At 35.5% G+C, this 17539-nt stretch overlaps 1 long non-coding RNA gene across 2 annotated transcripts; it reads right to left on the bottom strand.

Annotated features, from left to right (window-relative positions):
- Positions 1-3566: 3566 nt before the first annotated feature.
- Positions 3567-11908, bottom strand: LOC126829892 (uncharacterized). Of its 2 annotated transcripts, none has more exons than XR_007683573.2 (4): positions 11858-11908; positions 10164-10269; positions 6814-6943; positions 3567-3815 (listed from the first exon to the last, which is right to left on the bottom strand). It is a non-coding gene; the product is annotated as an uncharacterized LOC126829892 (long non-coding RNA). The 2 variants fall into 2 exon arrangements; XR_007683575.2 differs by having other exon boundaries at positions 11826-11875.
- Between the last annotated feature and the right edge of the window lie 5631 nt (positions 11909-17539).

Below are 17539 nucleotides of genomic sequence, written 5' to 3'. Positions count from 1 at the left end.
CGTTGTAATATTTGACTAGAAATGGTAGTCAAATGTATCTTCAGCTTGGCCGATCGTTTGATTGACAGTCGTTAACTCCACCTACATAATCTCCATTATCTAGTAACCTTTTTAAATGGCTTGAGACGGGGTTGCAGTTCAATTTCGTATCACATTTATTTTTACTACGAATTAAAAAATATGACTTTTATTATATAGATAAGAAGCGAAAGTTTGAAAGGAATGGACCAAATCAATGAGGCATAATTATAGCCGACTTCTTGTTAGCCTGTGTGTACTCTTGTACTGTAACGTGATTATACATGACTCCCGAAGCAGACAAACGGGAAGGAAACACTGCAGTGATCCAATGGGTCTGCAATACAACTGGGGTGATGTTAGCTGCGATGTTTATCAATTTCCATAATTTTTCTGTAAACGCAAGTGACAAAAGAGCGTATAATACCGACATCCAAACTCTCATTTTAACCACAAATAAACATAATATCAAGGCCGTATATATCGAACTTTCAATCAAATTGACTGACATGCGGCATCACTCAACAGCGGCCTCGCTTCGTACACTCTATCATTTAGCCTCGATCTAACGGTTAATAATCTCCGCATGGGGCGCCATTTATGATTTAATCAATCAGTGAAATCCTATTTAAATCCAAGCTGTAGCCGAGCCATCCGTGGGTCTACAGAGTTGATTTTGGGCTTGTTTATAATTTATAATTTCTATAACATCTGAAGCCTAAATTAAGACTTGCAATAATCAGATTTAGCTCTCGCATAATGTATGTTTAAGTCTTAGTGCACTAAATTTGTGACGTGGTGGATGACTGATTGACCAACTGTTGTATTGTAAAAGAAAACAAACAAGAAAGCAACTCTTCAGAGTCAGTTAATCTTCTTTTTTTTCACATTAATTTTGTGTATTAATGCATTTTATTGGTTTCGAGTTTCAGTAATAAGTGTTCTTCATTTCTGCGATGTTCAACTCCAGAAAGAAATGAAATGTACCGGTAACGTTTACTAGACGGTCTGTCATGGTAGAGATACTGTCCAGCCTTAGATGATAATTCTCATTCAACACCTACCATGAACACTCTATGGGATAACCATCAACAAACGGGACGTTCAGTGGCGTCAGCGATTATCGACAAAAGATTCCGATCACTCACAGACGACAGTTCTCATATAAATCCCACTGCGACTCTATAACCTTCATTTTTAAATGATAAATGTCCAAATATATATTTCAATTATTTATAATTATGGTGTCTAATAAGTGTTTTTATAATGTTTCTAATGCTAAGTGCGGGAGAACCGCACTTTATGCAAAAACAAAACGCCGACAAGACAAACGAGGGGACAAGGCACGTCTTGCGGACAAGACGAACTAAATAGACACTGCAAGAAATAAACAAAGGGATGGGGGGGGGGGTCAGAAAACGGGTTGGGTTACAATAACTTTTGAGGCGGGCCCCGATAAAATACATATAAGTATATTCTATTGAACTATCACGGTAGACAATTTCTACATTCGCTTGTAAATTGGAATGGTGACAGTGGTGAGATGAGCTAATTGTTTTAAACGTGCCTAGAGTTGGCGTATAAAAGGGAGATAACCTCATACTACACTGTCGAAGAATTTCAGATTTTTAGAAATATTCCATCCAGGCTAATGAAGACGGGTATACGCCGTGCTATATGGGGGACATATTGAGGAGAGAGGTAATATAATCTATCAGGGGCGGATTCAAGACTTTTTGCAGGAGGGGGGTTTGCCAGGTTCCCGAGACAATGTATCCCCCCCCCCTCCTCCCGCATGGTCTCTATGGTCATTTTGGCGTATATACATACACATTGAGCTTTTTAAACTGAGAAATTCAACACCTCGTTTGATGTCAATTTGTATTATGAATTAATACAATGACTGTCATTCAATTTCATGGATGCAAAGCATTAATTGTGATATCACATAATGTCTATATCATTATCTCGTGCTTTGAGTGTCCATGCTGTCCCACATCTGACGATAAAGGATAAAGCACACGGCCGAGAAACTTTTCTCACAAAAAGTACTGATTTACAAAAAAAATTATGTAGGTGAGCAGGGGGAGGGGGGGGGGGGTCGACCCCCCCAAACCCCCCCTCTGGATCCGCCCCTATCTATGCCTGCTCCCTGGTCCTTTTACATGCCCTTGAAATAAAACATTGTTTACAAAAAAAAATAGGCAAGGGCGCTATCAAACGTGATCTGTTAATCAAATTTTTCAATACAGGTATACTGGATGGTGTGCCCCCCCCCCCCAAACACAGCCTTTTTATTATCTTTTTTTATATGTCCCTTCTCTACAATAAAAACTTATCCTTCTGTAGGGTTCTCGTGACTCTATGCTTACTCAACAACTAATCTGGACTGTCGGGACAGTGGTTTTTTCGGGTTTGAGAGATTTTAAGTACGATTCATAAACGGCTCCAGGTGTGGACCGATCATTTTGAAAATTAAAATTTAACTACTGTTTAAAGAAAATTGTTTCGCATCGCTCTTGTATACTATGTGCTTTTATATACTAACTCTGCTTAACATTTTGGAACACATAAATATGCAATTAACTTACTACTGATAAAATATTATAAAATCTCAAAAGGCACAATCAGCATGTCCTTTATTATATAAAAACGTCGGAAGTATATATGTGTATACATCAAGATTCAAAGAGTTTGGACAATTTTTATTTGGCTATGTCGGCTCGGGTTTTTTTTTATTCTTAAATCTCATTGCAGGGAATGATAGGTGTTACCACATATCGGTAAGAAATCAAAAACGTGCCGCGGACAATATTGTGTCAACATATGAAACGGGAATAAACATATCACAAACAACAAATTGCACTTTTTTAGTCCACCTTGCCATGCTTTTTTCTCTGAAAAATGACAAGAAAGTGTCCCAAATATTTTGTCAATTAACTTACTACTTGTTTGTCATATTATATAAAATGTTATAAATTCTGAATAGGCACAATCAACCGATATTCGAAAGTATAATATTTGTAGGCCTATATATCAAGCTTCAAAGAGCTAGAATGATTATTATTTTGGCTGGGAACGCTCAGGGTTCCTGCTTTCCTTATATTTTTGTCGGGAATGTCGGCAATAAGAATATCAAAAACTTTTTAGATGTAACAAATTGCGTGTTTAGTTCACTAGACATGGATTTATTCTGGTAAATAAGAATAAAGTCCAAAATCATTTCGCTTTCGTTTCGCTCGGAAACAAACTCGTTTGCTCCCACCCTCTTTCAAAATTCCTGTATCCGCCCCTGGTATAGTCGTCCGGGTGGGACGAAAAACCGAGGTCCCGTATACAAATTGGCGTACATGTAAAATAACCATTGGCAGTTGGAATTCGAAATAAGAGTAGGCCGTAGCGCCGTTCTACGGGTAAAATTTCCCTATATGGACCACTGCGTGACGTATGTCCGTCTTCATTAGGTCGGTGCAGAAAAGTGGGACGTTAGACCCCATTTCATTTCACTTGGGCTGTTTCCAATTTATTTTAAATATGCAACACAGAAGGACAACTGTGTTCACATTTTATTGAAATACAAAGTTAATATTTTTACAGATGGATCTATAGTTAATATAACTGGTTCTATATAACTAATTGCGTGTATCTTATTGGTTCTCTAGGCTTCAGTGGGGCAAATTAGATTACCACAAGTGACAGCGTCATTTGCACTCTGGACAAATTGGTAACAACATTTTTCTAGATTTTTCTTAACACACCCTTCTGGTGGGTTTACCACACCTGCTTTATATCCAATTCTGTAAAAAAAAACATGACATAAGATAAAAACAATAAAACAGGGGCTACCTTTCTAAATAGGCAATACAGTATTACTCCCTTAACAGACATAGCATATTATGGGGCGCCGTTTGTAAATTAATTATTTAGCTTTTTATATAGCAAAAAACACTAGATTTAATTTAAATTTATATATATAGTTAAATCTCGACTGTTGTGCAATTTTTTCACTTTTAATATTTAAACTAAAAATACAACAAAAATTCAATATTTAACATAATATATATAAATATTTCTTGATTTGTCTCTATTTTCATATTTAACATTTAGCATTGAATATTAAGACCAAAACAAGAGATTTGATGCTATATAAATATTTAGCTAAACATTTAGTTAAATGTTTAAACATTTAGCTAAATATATATTTAGTTAAATGTTAAAATATTTAGTTAAACATTTATATATTTAGTTAAACATTTATATATTTAGTTAAACATTTATATATTTAGTTAAATAATATATATTTAGCTAAATAATATATATTTAGCTAAATAATATATATTTAGCTAAATAATATATATTTAGCTAAATAATATATATTTAGCTAAATAATATATATTTAGCTAAAAAAAATAAATAAATAAATATATATTTAGCTAAATAATATATATTTAGCTAAATAATATATATTTAGCTAAATAATATATATTTAGCTAAATAACATATATTTAGCTAAATATTTATATATTTAACTAAATAATTATATATTTAACTAAATAATTATATATTTAACTAAATATATTTAATTATATATTTAACTAAATATATTTAAATATATATTTAACTAAATAATTATATATATATATATATAACTAAATAATTATATATTTGGCTGAATAATTATATATTTAGCTAAATAATTATATATATATATATAAATAATTATATATTTAGCTAAACATATAGTTAAATTTACAAAGCTCAACCGTACCACGTAGTTTGTAAAATAATTATTGTTGTAAGCGACGTCACACTAAACGATGACGTAGTGTAGAACTTTCCATTGACTGCACCTTGCCTTGATCTGTGCGAACGGCACGGAGTACCGCGGCCGTGATTCTGGTTACAAGTTCGTGGTCAGCTTCCATTTCTAATTGCTAGTAGGCCTATTGTCGGGTACACGTCATCATTTTATGCGCAGTTTTTTGTGTCGCTTACGATAATAGAAATATTGGCGGGACCACAAATGTATTTTTAGTTAAATATTTATACATGTAGCTAAACATATATATTTAGCATGATATTTATTTATTTAGTTAACTGTTTATATATTTAACTAAATATATATATTTAGTTAAATGTTTATATATTTAAATAAATATATATATTTAACTAAATATATATATTTAGCTAAATGTTTATATATTTAGCTAAATGTTTATATATTTAGCTAAATGTTTATATATTTAGCTAAATGTTTATATATTTAGCTAAATGTTTATATATTTAGCTAAATGTTTATATATTTAGCTAAATGTTTATATATTTAGCTAAATGTTTATATATTTAGCTAAATATTTAACTTTAGATTTTTCAGTGATTTAGTATTTAGCATTTATACCTACGAAAAACAGCACATTTAGCTATATATTTAACTAAGCGATGTGAAATCAAGATATAACATTTAAAGTTTTTCATAGACCAAAAACTCGACTTTTAGGTACAATATTTTTTGATATTTACATATATGCCATTTTTGTTCTAATATTTATCTAAATATATATATTCGGAGTTAAATCTAATGTTTTTTGCTATAAAAAAAATTAAATAATTATTTTACAAACGGCGCCCCATAGCATATTTCCTTTTTCTTGTACACCCAAATGTGTTTTAGTTGATTACCAGCATATGTATTGTGAATCAAACCAAGGTCCTATTTATTCGTTGGTGAAACATATAGGCCTACATGATGAATAAAATTGAACTCTTGTTAAGTTACTGGTCACTTTTTTACCTTTAAATTCTTAATGACCCCTAGGATTTCATTGTATCACAAAACGAACTATTACATCTCGTAATCCAATTAATAGACTACAAAATCATGTAGGAATTATTAAGAAGTGATCAATAATAAAATAAAAAAAAAAGATCTGTCACTTTATATATACCCCACCCTTTTTATTTCACTTTTATAGAGTTGTGACAGTTTTAGGATATGGTTAATAGTGGACCCTTTTTTTTTTAAAAATTGATGCTTGTGTTATGACCACAGGGCCCCTGCCCACATGACCCACTCTTTCGTAACTCGCAAGGGTGTTACAGGTTAACGGAATCTGCCGAGGTTTGCCGAGTGAGACTTAGGTTATCAGACCAATATATTCAGACCGCGTTAGTATTTAAAAGAAAGCGAACTAGATACCATAGGCTACCCTTAGCAGGGCGGATCTAGGAATTTTGAAAAGGGGGGGCGCTGCAAAATGAAGGCATTGACCGCGGAGACGGGGCACGTCGCTGGGGGGGGGGGGTCCCAAGAAAATTATCCGTCATTTCCTTGCATCTGTAGCCATTCCAAGAGCTATTTCCCAGATTGGTGTGTTTGAGTCGATGGTTTGAGTCATTTGGGATCCCTACAACGGGTTGGGAACGGACATGTTTGAGTCTGAGAAAAGGCACTTTCAGCAGTAAAAAAGGGCACTGTCGAAAATTAGGGGGGTCGCGCGCCCCTCGCGCCCCCCATTGAATCCGCCTCTGCTTAGGTGGAAATGAACGTAAAACTCTAGGAATGAACGAACGAAGATACCGTAGTGTCTGCGTAGTGACTTGACATCGCTACACTTGGCATCCACCCTAGCCATATACTGCACATCGTGATCTACCTTATTGCGTTGGATGCATGTCTCTAACATGAAATGATTTTAAAAAATTTATTTTGTAATTCCGCCCCTATACTATAGTGAAATATCTCAAGACTGCTAAATTCTGCAATGATACTATATAGATATGTTGCCAATTACTTACCCACAACAACTCAAAACAGTTGAACTACATGTGCATTTTTCACATGTTGCTAAATCTACTGTTTGCTCATCTATCTCCCACTTTTTTGTTCCTAATTCGCAGTATTCGACTGGACTCATTGTTTTTATATCTAAAATAAACACACATTATTCCAATATTTCAGAATAAAAACATACATCACACAAGATACACATATTAATAGATAAATAAGATTTTATTGTATCATTGCATCCACCAAGGACAGCATACACAGTTTAAACAAAAGTTGATCATGATTATAATATAGCATCTGGGGTGATGCAATGTGATATAATCTATAAGCATTAAAAGATGGTCTGTATAATGAAAATCAGTATAGAGCTAAAACGAAAATTATCTAAACTAGCTGGAAAGTAAACAAACTATTTCTACCGTAAATTTTAGTATAATAAACATATTGTATTGAACAGGGGTGTTGCTTAACGGGTAACCTGACTAGCATTTTCGTTTGGAGGATTTAAAACAGTAATCATATTACATGAGATGTGCGGTTGCTTTTGAAAATTGGCGTAAATTTAGAATTTCTAAGATTGTTATATTTATTACAGTCAAATATGAAATGGTATTCTTCTTCTATATTTTGTTTATTATTATTACATTGTTTACATAAACGTGCATGTGGCGGAATATTTTTATAACGACCACTCTCTATCTCGAGATGGTGTGTGCTAAGCCCAATCGAAGTCTGCGCAACTTTATAGGCCTTCGATTTAACGGAGTGCAGATAGAAGGGTATCGCATAAAAATCTGGCTTAATCTTCCCATACGTCAGAAGTTTATGGATCGATTGTGAATTTTCTTGTTGATCAGTAACTATTAGGAAAAGATCGACAAATTTCTTTTCGGTGGCAGATTTTAGGTCATTTTGTTCAAGTTCAAAATATCTGGTTAAAACCCCTATGCTATGACAAAACGATTGTCTTGAACCAGCAGTTTTACAAGAAAGTTCATAATCCGTTACAAATGACGCGTCAAGGGGTTTGTTTTTATCATCCGATAAGAATCTTTTGAAGTAAAGAAGCGTGCGCTGATATATGTCCAGAGATAGTAGATGATTACCACATTCAGCTAGACATCCCATGTTACTGGCATATTTAAAATGGATTTACAAGATCGTACTTCTATTTTCTTCAAATTTATCCCATCTGTCAATCTTAATTATGTTTTTGTTTTTGATAACGTATGAAACCCAAATCTCTGCCCCATAAAGGGCTATCTGCTTAACAATAGAATGATAAAGTTTTATCATTACTGTAGAGGCCAGGGATTCAGTACAGCATAGTTTCTGTCTTATCGTATACCAAGCTCGTCGAGCTTTTTTCATTTGGTCACAAAATGCTGTTTTAAAGCTAGAAGTATTAGTAATCGTTAATTATTTTTGAGTTTAAATTCTTCAAAATAAAATTTATATACACACTTTTGCTTTTTACTTGTTTTAGAATTAAGGAACGTCATTATTTTTTGTTTTATTCGGATTAAGTTTCAGTTGCCAATCCGAAAAGAACTCAGATAAATTATTTAATTGATTCTGTAGGTTAGCCTCATTGGAAGACAATAAAACTAAATCATCCGCAAACATAAGATGAGTTAACAGTTTACCATTAAGCAGCGGGGTGCTAGCTGATATTTGAAGGTACTTTGGTAGATCATTAACATATATTAAACAGGGTTGGGCTCATGTTAAAACCCTGCTTGACACCAACCGTCGAAGAAATTACCTTGGATAATTTATCATTAGATTTTATCTTATAAGTTGTTTTATGATACACAGATTGTATAATATTATATACATTACCGTTTATATTATGTTTAACTAATTTGTAGAAAAGGCCAATTCGCTATACTGAATCAAATGCTTTTTTGAAATATTAAAGACGAGACTATAGATATAACACTGAAATCAAGACCGCCCCCCACCACACACACACACACAAACACACACCTACTACCACCGCCACTCCCCCACCTCCCATAAAAACATTTGAAGTACCTTCGGGGAGGGGGGCGTCACATAACCGCCACACAAGATAAATGCATTAAAGCCAAGATTGTAGATCCCAGAGAAGATAATACCATTGAAATTAAGAATCCAAAGAAAAAAGACACGTAACCGCGTAATGTACTGTATATGTACAGAATTGAAGACCTTAATTCATCCACGTATTACCTCAAGGCAACAATGTCGGGCGTCCTTTATTGGACCAAAATTAACCTTTACTTGTTTTGTAATAATTATGATCTTTAGGCCTGAGATGTTATCTAAATTATGAATTAGACATTAATTAACTTATCCAGACCATAATCAACCCCCGGTGTCATCGCTAGCCTGCGATGTTTATTGGATTAGGTTCCGATTTGCTGTTCGACTTCCATTCATGATTTAATCATGAACTGGATAATCGAGACTATGATTTTTTATCGTACCGACTTTAGTAATGATGATCGGGGCTAGGCCGAAAATAAAATCGGTAAAATCTCGGTTCAGAGTGGATCAATTTGACTGATATTTTCAGCAAATTTCCTGGCAAAGTCAGGGAGATTTGAAATTGGGTTGTGGGCAAGATAAGGCCTTAGCGTATTCCGCAAAAGAAACTTGCATAGAAACATCCTAAGAAAAAGGGATTTAAATTTTAAATATTTTTTATTATAGCAAAGCTAGCATAGTGTATTCTCAATTACGATATATATATATTGAAAGCATGCATTAGAATACATATCAACATATAAAACTGACTCTCTTCTGAAATATAGACTCCTAATTTTACGGGCCGTTAGCTGCAAATTTAAGCAAACGATCATTTCAATCCTATCTGTGTAATTCTCAGGTGTAGCAAGCAAAAACAAATACTGAATAATTGCTCCCTCGTCTCGTCGGGATTAGGCTTCCATACTTAACCGAAGAATGCTTGCTCATGCGCAGTGATTGACTTTCGAGGCGACAAGTCGCGGCACGACAAAGCGAAGTGTATTTTGTCCGACTTGTCGTGTTGTGAAGGCGACAAGTCGCGACACGACAAAGCGAAATAATTGTATTTTGTCTACTTGTCGGGTTTTGAATAAGTCAAAGGCGACAAGTCGACAGAATTGACCCGACAAGTCGACAAAATGAAGGCGGACAAAATACAAAATACAAATACAATTATTTCGACTTGATATGCTGCGACATGTCGCCTTCACAACTCGACAAGTCGAGAATATAGAATGACCGCTAACAGCCACCATAGATTTCTTTGGGGTTTTTTTTCATGCAGCTATCTTCTTCAATATTAACTGTGAAATCAGAAATAACAACAACAAAATGTATACTTTACCAAATATTCTGACTGCGTTTGCGGTGTAACAGAAGGCGTGGCAGTAAGGAAGTACAGTCGCTAAAGATGCCACTAAAGCAACAGTCAACGATTTCATCTTGATAATCTTGATAAAATAAACAAAATGAACAGTTATAGTATTTATGTATTTCAAATACCACGTCGTGGCATATATTTACACCATAATTATGCATACTTAATTCAAGGGATATTGCGGAGAGAAATATTTTCACCATAATTTTATGGTGACTTATTTCACATGATATTACGGAGAGTGAGAGAAAGAGAGAGAGAGAGAGAGAGAGAGAGGAGTAAACAAAACCTAGAGAAAATCCACGAGGTTAACCATGCGACAAAACTGAAACCATAACAATATTCGGTGCATATGACTATTCGCATTTCCATTGTCGTTACTTGATTTTGCCGTATTATTTGAATATGATATTACTATAAACCTAATTACGTTGATTTTCTTCTTGAAAGTGACTGCTTGCTTAACGACGGGATGTCTCTTTAAGGAATGTAACAAATAATGTTAATTTGCACATGTTCTAATGAGTAAATCATTAATTCGTTTTCTAAAGAGCTATTATTTTATTTTGGTGATTAATCTAAATTGTGTGGACTTACTGAACCCTATGGTAAACCCAAATCTCTTTTTTATAGGTTGTTCGCTAATTTCAAGTATTCGCTTAATTCTTGCATCTTCCGGAACATACAGCTTTTTGTAAAAGAAAATATTTTTGTCTTTCTTGTTCAAAGAATACATTTTTTAGTACATGCTTCTATTATCAGGATGGCGCCTGTGGGAAATTACGAAAAGCGATGTTCACCTATTTATTGGCATGCACGTAAAAGGGCCCTTGATATCGAAGAATCGGGGAAAATTACCCTATCCTGCATTGCAGATAGGAAATAAAATTACCATATGTTTGTCTCAAAACGACCAAAGTAACGTGTTGACGAGACATTCGTTTCCAATGGCAATATTCCATATATTACGGTATTCACCTTGATGTTAATATAGCGCACCCCCCCCCCCCACACACACACACACACACCCTTTAGGATACAGGACCCAGTAATCGACGCGGAATGGCGCTGATTTAATAAACAATGTACATGAAAGCAATGGTCACATATACCGTTGGTTGGTGAAATTCAATTCGATTTTAAAGCAACCAAAGTACACCAGAAATTATGAATTATTAACCGGATCAAAACGAGGTGTTATTTCTGGGTCTCAGTTGACAACAAGATAATATTTTGACCATGCTAAGACAGTAACACTCGACCTATTGAGTATCGATAATTCTGAATTTCTTGCTGATATAAGATATCAAAAGGTGGTATTTTTTTAATACAGAACATACATTGAAGTCGTAGATGGGTCTTAAATACATTCTCGGAAAGATGATGATTAAGCTGTTGACCGATTTATCATTTAATGGAATACATGTAAAAGTTGTGTAACACCTCGGAACTCTACTCTGGCCGCCAGAACTCTAAATAGCCATAAAACTTCGGAAAAGATAACACTGGACTAATCTGTCTCTGCTGTTCCGTATTCCTCTTTCAAGTCTAAATATATCTAAAACCAAAAAAGGCTTTGAAAACTGAGTGAAACCATTTGAGAAAGATTTATATGACCACATTACTGACCTGAGAAAGATTTATATCACCACATTACTGACCTGAAAATTGTGGATAACTTGACTGACGAAAAGCTGTTAGTGTGTTAATATTTAATTGATTCCAGTTATTTATATACCTGCTCCTACCAACTGTTACCTATATATTAATATTTGTTTTCTGTTAAAGGGGCTAAATCTCTAACTCAGTATTTTCCATAAAAGTCGAAATTAAAAACACCAATTAGATTTCCATATTGGCCCATTTCAATTGATATTAATGTTGTTATATCTTTCCCTGAAAATGTGGGATCCTAATATCCAATATTTAAGACACATTTTATCATCAGTATATTTTATGGTTTCGGGTTCCATTTGTTATACACAAAGAAAAACATATCCTACACGAGAATGCTAAAGTAATTAGTAATGGCTGATTCAACCACAAAATAATAATGATAAAAAAACCGTGTAGAATGGACTAAGCAGGCGTCAATGACTGTCGTTCAATCTGGACTGTTCACGTATTTCACCGAATATAAGGGTTTATAAGTTACAATATTATTCTTTTTACAAATTGAATATAAAACACTTTGTATACATTCATATGAGCTTTTAGGCCCATTTTCGTCTTTGTAAGGTTCCAACCAGGGGCGGATTGGATCATCGGGCGATCGGGCCCGAAGGGCCGGTCGGACAAAAAAATTTTACAAATTGAATATAAATCACTTTGGCCGGTCGGACAAAAAACATTATATGGGGGGCGGGGGAATTGGACCGGCTATGGAGCGATGATGATCATTTTGTATGTGGCCGGTGGCTTTAACGGGCCGCCACGCCATCACTGGAGTTTTGAATGGGCTGGTATAATAGACTTTCTGGGCCGGGTGTGCTGGGTGTGGGCCGGATTTCGGAATCTTGCAATGGGGATTCCGAATTTCATCCGAAAATTTCATCGGATTCACCCGACACTGTCGCCCGCAAATTTACTAATTATTAAGTCACCTGCACCCTGTTTGTGGGGATACGCCAAAAACGTCTGCCAATGGTTCGTATATCCAAAAAAAATTCAATTTTAAGACCTCGGCAAAATTTGGTGATAGCTGGTCTGCTGGTTGAATTTGACAGAGATTATAATCAGATATGGCACCAAATCGCATATTTGGGGTTCATTTTTCAAAATGTTCACGCGGGAGAGCACCAGCCCCCCCCCCCTCACGTCCGGGCTCCGCGGCCAGTAAAAGTTGCCGCTCCGACACGGGAGCCCGGGCCGGTTCCCGACCCCAATCCGCCCCTGGTTCCAACGAATAGAGCCATATATCTTTTAAAGATGTATTGTGTAAGAGATGAATATATGCAGGTCTCTTTCTGGCTTGAAATGTTATATAAAGTATTATTTAGAACATTATAAACCCATAATCAACTCCTTAGAACAAAGGCTGGCTGAAATATAGAATCCGCACTATATAATCGTTTAACGTTAAAATGGACGTCACTCAATAAAAGGACTGGCAATCAGCTATTTCTTGTCAAAACTTCAAAAATGGTGCATCTTTAACTTTTTCATTAAAAAACCTTCAGCTTTTCCTCATAGGTCAATATTGACGAGATTTTAAATAAACGTTTAACAAGAAGCTTGTTGGCGCGTAAAGTCTACAGAATTATCAATACTAATTTACAATAATATTTATTTGTCGATTTTAAGATAAACTGTTACTAGAAGCGCACACTTATTCAAATAAACTTAACTGGACTGAAATGGGGTTTAACGTGCTACTTTTCTGCAGCTTCACATAAACAATAAACAGAAACTGATTTGTGTAGCTAACGTTTCTTGTTTATCGTGTGCTACCCTCAAATTAGAAACAGAAACCAAACCGCATTACAAGGTTCGGACGAAAACCAGGGCCCCGTATACAAAAAGGCAGTGACCATAAAAGATCGTTTCAATCGTTTAAAGCGAGAATTTCATATTTTCTAAGAAAGTCAAAACATAATTATTTCTATGTCTTTTTCTCAATAGGTTGTCAACTCACTATTATACGATCATAGTTATCATTCTTACACTCAAACATGTTTCACACCGGAAATAATAACACAATCACCTCCTAATTACCTCCCTTGTTTTTCTATTCCCTACCATGGAATAGCTATCTTAAAACGTTTGAATTTGAAGTTTAAGTATATTTGCCAATTTCTCAACTGGCAATAGTGAATTATAGGATTAATAGGACTATTTTTTACATAGCATCGACTTTAAGGCGTCGTTTTAATACATTTTAAAAATATAACTTAAAAATATGAAATTGTAACTTTAAAGATGCCTTCCCGCGTACAACCTGTGATATATTTGGACTAAAACATATTCAAATTGATTTTTCTTTCCAGTAGAAGAGGACAGCCTAACTCACTTTAGATGATGTCTGTCATTGAGAGTGAACTCGGGCTTAATCGAAAGAAGTATCGAGTTATCTCAAATCGTATTTGTATACAAATTCATGCAAGATGTGTTTAACTGTGTTATTGTAGGAACACGTGTGTTTGACATGCTGTCACGTCAGAAAATATCACTGGTTTGTGATGTATTAATATACATATAATTTTCTTCTATATATTTATTGATTTAAAATAATGATTAAATAAATTCCTATATATATGAGTGACACCATTGTGATTAAAATACGTCACATGTCAGATTAACCTGGAAGCCCAAATCCTTATATACAGCTAGCTATCTGATTATTGGCAAATGCTTCATCTGCTCTCGTGAATCTAGTGCCTTTGTTTATAGTAACCCCCCCACACACACCCACACACACACACACACACACACCAATTCCTTTTGCATAGTAAGTTTTGTTGACTTTTTGGTCTTGCTTCAAAGAAGAGTGTTTGAATTTCCATGTTCTGCCAGCTTCTGGTGAATATTTCATGAGTTTGAGGCTAAGAGCCGAAAAATAAACAGAGATGAATTAGGTTGATCGCCCCCTAAAATGACGTCACTGCCTATAGATTTTTTTTGACAAGACCTCGCAAAAAATTGAAAAGGTCAACCCCCTTCAATATTTTTCTTATGTTGGTGTCCACCAATATTGCATGTGATAGAACTGGTTAAACACATTCCAAAGAACAGTTTGTTAAAGATGTCTGATGTCTGACAATTAATTATGCTTCAGTTCAATATTTTGACAGGGTTTTTTTTTGTTTGTTTTTAAAAAAAACATAAATGTCCAGTTAGGTGCGTTTCCCGTCTGTTTTCTATGTAAAAGAAGTGTTACGTCGCATATTTTAAACGATTTATAGCTTGTCACTTGGCTTTGAATGAAATCTGTCATTTTATTTCGAAATGGCACCATTTTGAGAGCTAAGTATTTATATATGTTTTACTGTAATGGAATTGATGGGTGTTACTATCCATATGTATCTTATATAAGAAGGACAGTTTAAAATCTCAGATCCCTTCAATCTTGGTTTACAGGATACACAATGCAGTTAACGTATAGTGGTCATATACACAGGGGCTTTCACCTAAATGTGTCTACGTGGTTGAATATTAGCCAGAGATGGTAAAACAACATTTAAAACGTCTGGTAGCCATACAACTGTTTAAAGCGACAGTATATGGCCCCTCTATATTTAGGCGATAGGTTCCTCACAATTTCCATTTTTAAAGTCAAATACCATGAATTTTAATGTACAATATCTGGTTGCTGTGATTAATTTTCGAAATAGTAGTCTCGTTTAATTGATAATTCGAAGACCAATTATTGCCCGAGGACCTGTATTCACCGAAATAGCTATGTCAATAAAAATGGAATGAAATGGAATTTACAACTGATTTTGAAGGTGTGGGTGTTCCGTAAAGACAAACCGAGTCAAAACGGCGCGTGATATACTTTGGTATCCCCAGCGGTATACTAGACAAGATAATGTCGACATTACTTGACGGCAATAGACTGCCATTTGACGTCAAAGTGAAAAAATAAACAATAATATCATTACACGAAATTTGATCAGCTATGAACTTGTAAGTTAAAATGGCCATCTTTGTATTTTTGAAATTTGTGTTTCACCATAGGCAATGCGTATTGATAAACGAACGATCGCGGGATCTATTGTTCGTGATCAAACCGGTCTAAAAAAATATACGAGGACTGGCTGAAAAGTTCTAAGCCTGAAAAAGATAGATCAATTGGATTGTAACACACTTTGTCACCAACAAGTACAAGCATTGAATGAATCACAGACATAAGAACTGCAACTATAGTGTTATTATTGTCTTCGTACCAGACCATCTTATGAACCTACCCATTGAAATCACCAGAAATGGACAAAACTGGCTATAGGGCAGTCATCAAGTTGGACCTCGACAATGTGTTCGATCACTTCGTTAAAATATACTCAAATTTAAGAATATTGTCATCCTTTGATTTCGGTAATGTATTAACAATTCTTGGGTGTTTTGATAGCAGCTTTGCCCCCCAATCCACCGGCAGTGCCATCCGCCACTGATGACGCCCCTTTCTTTTCCAAAGTAAAGACGTGGGCTGCAGAATATAAGCGAGCTTGGCGATGACCCGCGTCCTGGAAGGCCATCAACAGCAACCATTCAAGAAAATATTGCCCTGGTGCATGACATGGCGATGGCTGATCAACCACTCGACATATTGCCAGTGAGACGCTTGGGCACATTATCGCGAACGAGTTTGTAATAACAAAAATTTCTGCAAGGTGGGTGCAAAAGCTCTTCACTGCGGCTTATAAACGTATCAGATTCCTGACGTCCCGTGACAAGCAGATCCTGGTAATTATTTGGAACTAGCCGGCGGTCATTTTCCTAGTAATGGGTGGCTGAAGGCAGAAAATTTCTTCCTGACCGACATCCAGGCCTTGCAACACCGTTGGCAAAAGTGTGTACACCTCAAAGGGGACTATGTAGAAAAATAAATGGAAACCATCGACTTTGCACAGATCTTTATCAGAACTTTTCAACCAACTCTCGTATGTTATTACTACACATCAATTCAAAGGTTACCTTTGTCAGTGGTGCAGGACGGAGGGCCTGACAAGGACAGCTGTCTAGTCGTTCGGATGGGACGAAAAACCGAAGTCTCGTGTGCATATTGGCGTGCACGTAAAAGATCCCTTGGCAGTTGGAATGAGGGAAATTTTGCCCGGGCAGCGGCGCTACGGCCTACTCTTATATCGAATTCCAACTGCCAAGGGATCTTTTACGTGCACGCCAATGTGTACACGGGACCTCGGTTTTTCGTCCCATCCGAACGACTAGACAGAACAGTAGGACGTTAATGGGCATTTTCTGCTTAGGGTGAGTAGAGTGATAAGCAATTTGATTGCTAGATACTTTATTAAAAGATAAACGTACAAGTAACTGACAAGGGAGAACCACGCCGGAAAATCTGGATGAACTTTCTCGGCCAATGCAGGGATCGAACACCCGACCTACAGGCTAGCGAGCTAGCGTCTTACCCACTTAGCCACGTGATCCCCCACATTCGAACAGATAAGTCTTTAATCTCGATTCAGATGATTCCAGTGAAGGGGCAGATTTTACACTTAATGATAAGGAATTCCATAGATTATGAGCACTGAACCGGAAAGATTTGTATCCAAAAGTTTAAAGATTAAATTTCGGATCTTCTACTAAATGCTAGTCTTTGCATCGTAAATTAAGTTGAGGAGTATACACATGAAATAGATCAGACAGATATGTTAAGCCCGGCC

The sequence above is a fragment of the Patella vulgata genome, chromosome 1 (assembly GCF_932274485.2).
Source record: "Patella vulgata chromosome 1, xgPatVulg1.2, whole genome shotgun sequence".
Classification (NCBI taxonomy): Eukaryota; Metazoa; Mollusca; class Gastropoda; family Patellidae; genus Patella; species Patella vulgata.
This window is presented reverse-complemented; position numbering and strand designations above follow the sequence as displayed.